This window comes from Motacilla alba, chromosome 24 (assembly GCF_015832195.1).
Source record: "Motacilla alba alba isolate MOTALB_02 chromosome 24, Motacilla_alba_V1.0_pri, whole genome shotgun sequence".
In the NCBI taxonomy this organism is placed as follows: domain Eukaryota; kingdom Metazoa; phylum Chordata; class Aves; order Passeriformes; family Motacillidae; genus Motacilla; species Motacilla alba.
The window spans coordinates 2,416,125-2,427,246 of record NC_052039.1 but is presented as its reverse complement, the minus strand read 5'-3'; positions in this window follow the sequence as shown (position 1 = coordinate 2,427,246).

Sequence of the window (11,122 nt, the reverse complement as noted above, 5' to 3'; positions counted from 1 at the left end):
CAGGAATGGCACTGGGATGCCACCAGGCTTCCCAAGTGAAGCTGAGGGTGAGTTCTCCCATCGTGGCCACGTGAGGTGGGTGTTAATTTTTCACCCTTATCAGGAGAACTGTTCCGTCCAGCCAAGAGTTGCAGGAATGCAATCAGGGTGCTGTGATTTGCCATCTTCTGGGTTTCTATGGAAAATCCAGGTTTTGGCACTTCTGGCTTTGTTGAAATAAATGAATACCATTATCCTGGCCACAGTCCAGGTCAGGTAATTATATTCTTCCTACCTTAATGCCCCTGCAGCCCCTGTCTCCGCTGGATATGCTATACTCTTTAATTCCTGTCTGGAACTTGCTTATTATGTTACAAAGTTGGGTTTTTTCCCCTCTCAGTAGAATTTGTGCACCAGCCAGGCCCCAGCATTGTGCTGAGCTGCTAAAACAGGGAAAAGCTGCTTTAGACATTTATTTGACTGTGCCTGGTGTTCTCCTGGAGCATCTCTCCTGGTTGTGAGGCTGTGGAGGTGGGAAGGTGGGTAATGTGGAAGGTGAGAGAACTTGTTACAGCCCTGGTTGATTCAGTGCCTGCTGGAAACCTGCTTTTCTCCCCTGCCAGTTCCTGAGGCTGGTGAGTGTTTGTGGGAGAAACTCAGAACTCTCATGGGTGTCTTACCTTCCTCTCCTGTCATTTCTTCAAAGAATTTGGGAGACTAAAATACGTCCTTGATGGGGGAAAAGTCCTTCTGTTTTCAAGAATATTTGCCATCTCCAAACCTTACTGATCAGGCCGAGCAGCCCTGTGTTGGTTTGAGGTCCAGCCCTGAGAGCCCCCATTTCCTGCAATACCTGAGCTGGTGTGGAGTGCCTGCTTCCCTGCTGGAGCACAGCTCCTTGTCTGTGTTGGTGGCTCCTTGGCCTTTACATCTCCTGCAACTAATGCATTGATTTGGTTTTTGGGTTGGTTTTTTTTTCCTTTTGAGAAGTATTTAAAGTCCCCTTCTTCTCTTACCCTTTCAATCCCACTCTTCCTCTCCCAGCCTTGCTGACGGGTGAAGGGTTGCTCAAGCAGTACTTGAGGGCAGCATCCCGTAATTCCACGTACTTCCTTCCTGTTCCCAGGCCCCTCCACTCCACCCCGGCCCTCGAGGACAAGGAGGGTTTGAGGGACAGCAGGGGTGAGGATCAAAGCCCCTGAAGCACCGTTTAAAACACAGAGTGCCCACTGCTCCTCTGGAGTGTCGCATCTGGCAGAGCCTCATTAACCTTCTGCTTCCCCCTCCTACTCCTTTGCCCCTGAAAATCAACAAAGCCAAACATAACAAGTCGCCTGGCCTGAAGCAGCCTGAAGTGGGTGTGCTTAGTGTGAAAAAGCAAAGCCAAGCCATTGGCCAGAGCCCCTTTTCTGTGCAGGCCACTTCACATTTATTACACTGCGAGCCGGAGCTCTTTAAGCCCCGATGCTCTTTAGAGTTGAGCTCTTTAACTTTCTCCCTTCCTCCCTTGCAGCCTTCATTCTCCCCTTGTTCCGCTCCTTCCGCTCCCTCTGTTCCCTTTTGTCCTGTGAGAAGGAGTCTTTTAATCCCCTTGTACTGCAGATTAAAGCTGCTCCAGCCTCCCCAAGCTGACATTTTCTCAGAGAGGCTCACAGCCAGACCTTGGTGAGAGCTCTGTGTCTGGCTGCTGCTGCCTTTCTTCTCCACGCTAACCTCCCTCGCTGACCTTTCCCTGAGCAGGGAAAGGCTGTGGAGGGCAGTCCCATGGAGGCACTGCCTGGGCTCAGCGGGGCTCGGGGTGCAGGAAATTAAGACCCATGGAAATGACGAAGTAAATAAAGAGAGAAAGAAAAGACGATGGGAATTAAGAGAGAGAACCAAAGCAACATTCGGCGTGTTTGGAAACCAAATGCTGGGCTGGGGTCTGAGTTTGGGAGCCAGACCATTAACCTGGGACTCATTTCCAGAACTCACCTTCCAGCACCTAAGGGAGCTTCCAAGAAGGCTGAAGAAGGACTTTCCACAAGGACATGCAGGGACAGGATAAGGGGGAATGATTATCCTTCCTTAAGCTGAAGGATAGAATTAGATTAAATATTGGGAAGGAATTCTTCCCTGTGAGGGTGGGCAGGCCCTGGCACAGGGTGCCCAGAGCAGCTGTGGCTGCCCCTGGATCCCTGGCAGTGCCCAAGGCCAGGCTGGGCAGGGCTTGGGGCAGCCTGGGACAGTGGAAGGTGTCCCTGCCCATGGCAAGGACAAGATGAGTTTTAATGTCCCTTCCAATCCAAACCATTCTGGGATATTTTTTTAGTAGGAGACTGGGGTTACCCAAAACCCAGACTTCAGTTTGCATTTGTTCCAAGAATAATGGAACAGACACCCAGAAGTACAGAGGTAGATGCTGTTTGTGAGCTTACAGGGAATGAAGTGACTTCTGCTCCTGGGGGCTCTGTCCATGACAGCAGCTCTCTTACTGTTTGTCATCAAATAAATGACTGTGCTCACCTCTGGGACTGCAGAGAGGATTGATGTGCTGGTCCTTGTCTTGTGCACATCATAAAACCACAAAGGATCAAGGTAACTTGCCTAAAAGTGTGTGTTCTAATAGCAGAAACATCTCCCCTTGAGGTTTCTGTCTCGTCATCAGCCCTGCCACTGCTGAGTGTCCTACAGGTGTGCCAGAGCTGTTGGCAAAGCACCAAGCAAGGTGAAAATCTGCTCCTGAGATGCATTTCCCAGAGAGATGGTGTAAAGTGACCCCAAGCAGGCCCCCTTTCAGGTTTGTGTCCAATACATGAGGAGGCATCAGGGAAGGGGAGAGGTATCTAACACGCTTTTTGAGCAGGGAGGGGACAGGTTGGGTTCCCTCAGAGCTCCTGCAGGACTTGGCCTGGTTAATCTGAGCCATCATCTCACCCAGGTGTAAAATGGGGTTTTTACCTGACCCAGAGCTGTGCAAACATCCCAGCACTGCCATGCTCTAGGCGCTGAGCTGCCCCAGCTGGCCTGAACGGGGGGAAATCACACCATACCTGTGACAAGTGAGTACATAAAGGTCAAGGTTGCTTCTGGGAGACTTCACTTGCATCCAGTTACACCCAGATCCTGTTTCACCTCCCTTGTAGAAGCGTGGAAGAGGTTTTACAGTGATTTCTGTGAGCCAGAGAGAAGTTTGATAAGAGGATCCACGTTTACCCCTGAAAGAATTTTCTACCAAGGTCCTTGACACAGAAACCAAGAAAGAAGGATAAATAAAGAGAAACCTGCAACTGCCTGTTCCAATGAGCACTTTGTCTTTCCTGACCAATGAGTAAACTGGAGAGTTCTGTAAGAATGTATAAAAAGCATCCATGCTAGAATAAAAGCAGGTTTGAAGCCTTCTGAAAATGGAGTGTTGCTTTGTGTTGTGACCTTCCCAACTATGACATAAAAGGACAGAGATTTCATTCATCTATAAGAGCAGAGTCTCCGTGTGTCTGGGGTTAGGAGATGTTTGAAGGGTTGAGTCCACCAGCTTTTGCTAAAATAGATGGTGACCACATATAAATAACAGACCAGAGAAATGTGGATTCCCATCCCTGGAAGTCCAAGGCCAGGCTGGACAGAGCTTGGAGCAACCTGGGATAGTGGAAGGTGTCCCTGCCCTTCCTGCCCATGGCAGGGGCTGGAACTGGATGGCCTTTGAGGGGCCTTTCAACCCAAGCCATTCTGGGATCCTGTCAGAAGTTTTCCTGTGGGTGAGGGTCTGTAGTGACCCAGAGTCCCCAGGCAGGTGCAAAAGAGAGATGCTTCATTGCAAACACCAGGCCTTTTTACACAGATGGCCCATTATCAGTTACAAAGTTTTAAATCACAACAAACATAATTCAACAACCACCACACACCACAATGTGTACATAACTTGTTTTTCTGCCTCCAGTGCAGCTGAGTCACTTTCCCATAGTCCTCTTCTACTTAGCTGAAGTAGCAGGGCTGAGCCATGATTTTACAAGGGTAACAAGCCCTTATATGATTTTACAAGGGTAACAAGCCCTTATTTTATAATGCTTTACCAGTATGTGACATTTTCCCATCCTAACTGGTGCTGTCAGGCCAACTCGTGGCACTTGTGCTCTCCCATCCCGTGCCCGAGCCCATGCAGAGGCTTCTAGGGGCAGCAGCAAAACTGCTTTCAAAGGCACTAATGAAAGAAATGCAACTTTCCCTTTTTGGGAACTCATTTCAGGGCAGAAGCCTCCGGGCAGCCCAGCTTGCTGATAATGAAATCAAACCAGGGGCTTGCCCCCGGAGGCTCCGGACGTGTGAACCGCTGCCATGTCGAATCCGTATGAATCCTCCTCCGGGAGCCCCCAGCCCTGTAATTACTGCTTTTCTAGCAAGCAGCCTTTTCTTTCTCTTTGTGTGGGCCCTCTCCCGCCTCCCTGTCCCTCGGTGAGCACATAATAAGAGGATATTTGTAATGAAAATCGCCGGGCAGCAGCAGAGAACAAAGCGGGGGCACCGGGTGGGGATCTTGGAGGTGCTGGGCTCCCACCTGGGCCAGCACGGTGGGCACGGCGGGCTGGGCAGCTCCGACTGACCTTCATGCATCTGCACAGAGGGCTGGGAGCCACGCTGGGCCCGTTCCATGGCTACCCCAGCTCGCTCCCAAGCGTGCAGCCTGATGAAGGGACAGTCTCCCCAGCAACTGTAATGGGTTTTTGCACCGTGCCCTCTAATCTGAGGTAGAAATGTCACCGCCGTCACACCCCAGGCTGGCAGCTCCCGGCCCCGGCCGTGCTGCTGAGCACATATCCAGCTTCAACCTTCTGGTTGCTGGGGTGAAAGGGCCTCTTCATCTCCACGGGGAGAGGCAGATGAATCCCTGGCTCCAACAAGGAACCTGCTTTTTTTTTTATGAACCACTCCCACCCCCCCATCCGCTTCAAGGGCTCTTTATTATGTCTTTTAATTCCCGGCTTCAAGTGGGAGGGAGAAATAAGGCAAGGGGGGAAAAGCCCTCACAGTGGGGAGAGGCCCCAGTCAGCAGTGTGTGAAAAGAGAAGGCAGTGTGGGGATTAAAAACATCAGCTTCATGGGAAGTGATTGATATTTAATAGCTTCACTTGATTGCTGTGAGGCTGAGACATGCACAGCGCCCCAAGGGCAGCTATGAGCCCTTGGAGAAACCCACTGGACTTCCACTAGAAGGACTACAATTCCACTTACCTGGGCTCGTGGAAGGTGTTCCTGCCCATGGCAGGGATCTTGGAAAGAGATCACCTTTTAGGTCCCCTCCAACCCAAACCCTTCTGGGGTTCTGTGATAAGTGATGCCATTTCTGGGTGCCTGGGCACTCCCACAGCACAGCATAGGGTGAAAGAACCACAGGAGGTGATCTGGGGGGACATCAGATCAGGTTGGCGGGTCAGGGGCTCATCCTCTCTGAGCTGGCTGGCACAGGGTGCAGGACATGAGTCCTGGCTCAGCAAACAGAGCTGAGCTCCCCTCCCTCCCATGGCCAGGAGCTCTTGTGGCTTGTTTACTGCAGAAATGCTGCCGAATGCTCTGTCTGTAAAGTATTCTCCAGTTTCTCGTGTTTGCAGCCACCTTAGAGCATTAGCTCTGGGTAATCTCCTCTCCTCAGCAGATGCTCTGGTGCTCATCTGCCTCCTGTACAGCCAGGGCCACTGGAGGAATTCACTGTGTGACAGGAGCGTGCTCCTGCACCAGTAGGGATTTCAGCGCGATTTTTATCTGACTAGGCCAACAAAAAGTCTTGGATTCCTCCCTCAGCACTAGCACGCACGTGCTGCAAACACCAGCACCAAGCTGCTGATTTCTCACCCACATCACCTCCTCCGCCCCTCTGGGTGCAGCCAAGAGAGGAAGTCACTGTTGGAACACTTAACTCTGAGAGGATGGAGATTGCTTCTCGTCACTCCTGTTGTGACAAAGTGATGAAGACACTGGAGCTTTCCTGGTGTGGCTGCTGGGTGGTTCCCAGCACTGCACTCCATCACTATCTTTGGTGTACCAAGGCTGCTCTGGGCTCCAGAGCTCCATCAAGACCATTAAGCTTTTCCTTTCATCCCTGCAAGTGAATTCTATAAACTGCTTTTCTGGCTGCCACCCTCAACACACTTCCAAACACATCCTTGCATGTTCTGAGAGGTTTATCCCAGATTCATGGGCACCATCTGAAAATCCCCCTGTCCTGTGAGGCAGGCACTCACAATGTTTCCTGGCAATATTCCTGCCAGCACCTGCCTGGAAAAGCAGGATGCATTCCTGTCCCTGCCTTGGCTCTTCTGTCTCGAGGAAAACAGCGTGCAGGGAACAAACAGCCACAATGCCCCACAAATCTTTTTTAAAGGCTGTTCTTGTCCCAGTGTGCTCCATCAACAAAAATAACCTGTTCCACCTTCCTCAGCAAGGTTCACCTGGAGCCCAGAAGCCTCTTTGGAATGGTGAGTACCAAAGTGCATCACAGAACAAGGCCTTGAAAATAACACTGATCTCTTTTTATCTCGTTCCTTTCCACGCCAGGCTGACTATTCCCAAGCCAAGAATGTCACTAAGTTCTCATATTTCTCCTGGTCATTTCTGTCCTGAAACTGGAATGCAGCCACAGGCGGAAGGGGGTTGGATGTCCTCGAGATCCAGATTTGAGAGACATTATCTCATCCATAGTGGACAACAACAAGGCTGGCATGCCATCAGGCAGGATATTCCCTGGAAGGTTCAGTGCACGTGGCAAGGGACATGGCAAGGCTGAACTCCAGTGTGGAAAGGTCCTGGCAGCCTTGGAAAAGTGCCTCCATGGAGCTGCAGAGGAGCAGAGGCCAGGGAGGCAGAGGACGCAGGAAGGCTGAGAACAGTTCCACAGCACAATGATTAGGAAAGAAAAAGTCAGATTGAATGGGGGGAAGGAGGGGAACAGAAATCTCTGCAGGAGCTGAGGGAGCTGGGTTTGCTCAGTCTGGAGAAGAGGAGACTTAGGGGACGCCTCATTTCTCCCTACAGCTCCCTGACAGGAGGCTGTGGTGAGGTGGTGGTCAGGCTCTTCTGCCATGCCTCAAGTGAAAGGAGCAGAGGAAACAGCCCAAAGTTGCATCAGGGGAGGTTCAGATATCTGAAAAAAGTTTGGCTGAAAAATCGGTCAGGCATTGGAATGGGTTGCCCAGGAACGTGGTGGTGTCTGGAGGTGGCACTTGGAGACATGGTTATGGGGTGATTAGGATGTTGCTGGGCTGGTGGTCAGACTCTATGATCTAACAGGTCTCTTCCAACTGTGATGGTTCCGTGGATTGATGCAAAATCTGCATTTCTTTGCTGTGGCTTGAGAGGAAAATGATGTGGCTGAGGGAGAGGAGCACACAGCAGGGACCCCGAAACATCCGGGTGTGAGAGCAGCGTGAGAGAGCAGCACTTGCAGTCCCTCTCTGGGGTGGCAAACACAGAACTAAAGCTACATCCAAAGCTCCTAATACCCTTTCAAAAGCTCCTTATGCTGGTATTGTCCTTGAGAGCAAGTTCATCCCTTGTGCTTGGCAGCAGCTGTGTTTAGCCTGGAGTGCAGCACAAGCACTGGCAGATAAGGTGGCACCGGGAGGTTTTGCAATCTCTGAGCCCTCTGGGTCCTTCTGGGGCAAAACTTCAGAAGGTCCCAATTTCATCACGAGGCAAAATTAGAAAATGGCTGCAGTAGGGGAAGAAACCACATGGGAAAGAGGAGGAACAGCTTCATGCACTCATCATCCCCTCCAGCGCTGTCCCAAATCCCATTAAAGTGCCAGCTCTGATCCTGCAGGTGTGGAAGCCTGGCAGGCACTGGCAGCATTGCAACAGTGTGTTTGCAGGGAGCATCCTCCTGAAACAACCTTAAACTGCCAAAAAATGTGTCAGTTTAAGTTAAGCTGCCTGTAAGAGCGGTGATGCAGGCCCCAGCACTGCAGGGACGGGTGGAGACACCTCCCCTGGCCTTGAGCACCTCAGGAGAGACCCAAGCTCTTCACATTTTTTGGGGGAACAAATGAAGTGGGACCTGGGAGCCCCTAAATCCGTGTCTCGTGCTCCACAGGGGCAGTCTGAGCTGTCAGCCCAGCCTTGCCCACCCCAAGGATAAACCTTTGCTTGCACCTTATCCCCACGTGGATCCTGGGTGTTGTGGGTGGACTTGGGGGTGACCATGCCGTGTCCTGCCATGCCCAGGAGTGCTTTCTCCAAAATGTTTTGTTCCAGGGAGCAGGCAAGCTGCAAAGCTTGGTTTGCCCTCACACCTGCTCCCAACCCTCCAATTCAAGGGATGGTGGGATGACAGGATTGTTTAAGTTGGAAAGCACCTTAGAGCCCATCTCACACCCTCCACTGCCCCGGGTGGCTCCAAGCCCTGTCCAACCTGCAGAGAACATCTGGGCTGCTGTGACCCGCTGGCTGCAGATCCACGAGAGGGAGCTTCGGGGTCATCCCCGGAACCCTTTCCCAGGCCGAGCAGAGTCACCAGATGGTGCTGTTGTCTCGGCCATGGCAGGGACCAGGGACAGCCCCTGTGGCCAGGGGACCCTCGGGAGCGCCGCCGTGCCACCGCACCGCCCGGCAAGCCCCGTGCAGGACACAGCCCAGCTCCTGCATGGCAGCTTCTCCCAAATCTGAGTCCATTTCCAGCCCTCCTTCAGGGCAGCCCCTTGTTTTTCTGCTCTGCCTGGTGTTTCTCAGGAGAAGCTGGTGGAGCAGCGGTCTAGAGGAGAAACACGCCAGCGAGGGTGGCTTCACATCCAGCCTGAGACAACGGCCTGCCCTCGGGGTGAGGGGTCTGTGTCCCAGAGGTTACAGCATTTAATAGGGGTAAAATCAATCCGTGGAGCCGTGAACAGCACGGTAAGGGCTCCTGGGGGTGGGGACATGGGGGGGAGAAAACACAGAGGGGGTGAGGGTGTCCCCATCCCCGGGGACCGCCAGCTCTGCCAAGTGACAGAGATGTGGGGTGTGGAGAGCCCTCGCTCGCACTTCCCAAGGGGAAAGCTCCAGCCAGGGCTTGAGGAAAAGTTTCCCATGAAAGATTCCCTGAAAGTGGTACATTCCCACAAGGGGCTTTGGTTTCAGTGTATTGGCATTTTCCGATGGGAACCCACCCCGCTGGAAATTCCCAAGCAGTAGAGAGGAGCTCCCTGGTGGATCAGGGTGGATCCTGCTGCCCGCAGCAGGAATCCAACTCCAGCAGAATCTTGTGTCTGGATAAAGGGCTGAAGGGCAGCCAGCACTGCTCCCAGCACCGGGAGGCTGTGCAGCCCTGCAGCTGAACTGCTTTGCTCCCCGTGGGCTGCTCCTTGTTTTCCAAACACTTTCCTTAGAAGTTCCTCTTCCATCAAGGTGATGCTGCTCGCAGTGCAGGCAGAGCAGCACGGGGCAGGGGCAGGAGCAGCTGGGGCTGTGGAGGCACTGGGAGCACAGCTGATGCCTCGGTGGCAGTCTGGAGATAAAAAGGGTCCATACAATTCAAAATAATGGGAGAAACCAAGGTGAGCCAGTTAGATATTAGCAAATTTAGGTATTAGAAGGAAGTTCTTTGGTGTGAGGATGATGAGGCAGGTGTTGCCCAGAGAAGTTGTGGCTGTCCCATTTCTGGAGGTGTTCCAGACCAGGTTTGGACAGGATCAGCTGCAGCCATTGGGCATGGAAGCCTAAGATGTGTCCAAGGCCTGGCTGGACAGGGCTTGAGGCACCCTGGGATAGTGGAAGGTGTCCCTGCCCATGGCAGGCGGTGGCACTGGACGGGCTTTAAGGTCCCTTCCAACCCAAACCATGTTTCTATGACCTGCTCTCAAAGAGGTCTGGTTATTCAGTGATGCTGTTTCCACATCCCCACCACTCCCCAGTCCCGTGCTCAGCTCTGGAGGGAATTTCTGGGTGTGCTATGGAGGCAGCTCTTCTTTCTTTAACTTTGGGGTTCCTCTAGAGCAATGGCAGGTTCTTGCACCCCGAGGGATCTTTCTGAGGGACCATGGGACATTGCTGTGAGGGGGGCACTGAAACACTCTGGACTCACCTGGACAAATGACCGGGGTTGGTTTCTGGCAGTCCATGAGGAGCTGCTGAGGTAGGGCAGGCAAGGCAGGGTGTGTGCACACAGGGAGTGGGGCAGGCTGGCTGCTGGCCCTGGAAAAGACAGTGCCCTCCTAGGGCTTCTCTCCCTCTGTGAAGAACCAAGAGCTGGCCCTCTACTCTTAAAAGTAGCCCAACATTTGGCTCTTGATGCTTCTTTTGACATCATCACTGGCTGCAAGGGAGGTGCTCACCTCAGGTGTCCTCACACAGAGAGGAGGGGAGGTCCCTCCACTCTCCGGGTGACATCTGCTGCTTTCAGGAGGGTTTCCATGCAGGGCCTCGCACTTCCTGAGTCCTTAGTGGGATGGAAGTGATGGAGAAAGAGAACTGAAACCACAGATAGGTCACCAATGCCCCCCTCTCTGCCAGGGCCTCCTCTTCCTACACCACTTGAGATTCTTCTGTCGTGCATCAACTGCAAGGCTGCTGCACAAGAGCGAAGGAGAACAGACTCCAGCCACGCATTTCCCCAGGGCTTTGTCCAGTCTGGAATGCCTTCCCTGAAAGGGCTTTCCCCAGCCCTCCTGGGATAATGCCCCGGTGCCTGCTGCAGCTCTGATGGAGAGCGTGCCTCTGCTCCGTGGCAGGAACTTCATCTGAGCCGGAGGCTTCCTCCTCTCCCTTGTTTTCCTGCTGGTTGTCTCTGCAGCCAGTCCTTTGAGAGGCCTGCACTTCTCAGATGTTATGTCTGGAAGTTTGCTCTGTTTTTTTGGCTAAGGGGCCCAGGGTCTGGAAGTTGAGAGGCTTTTATGGGAACCCAAGTCCCCTTTTGACACGACTTCCTTGTGCTTAAATTTCAGGTTGAGTTACAGGCTCGAACAATTTCTGGTTGGATATCTTTCATTGTCAGAGGGGATTAGGGCAGTGATTATTTACATGCACCTCTATTACACAGAGTCTTGTTTCTTTTCTTTCCTTTCTTTTTTCCCGAAGTAATTCCACATAATATGCAAACCTTGATTGAAGCAGCCCCATAGGTGGGGGAGAGGGAGTGAAAGAGGCTCCTGCTGTGCAAAGTGAAGATCTCTGAACTGGGGGATGCCCGTAGGGCCGATGG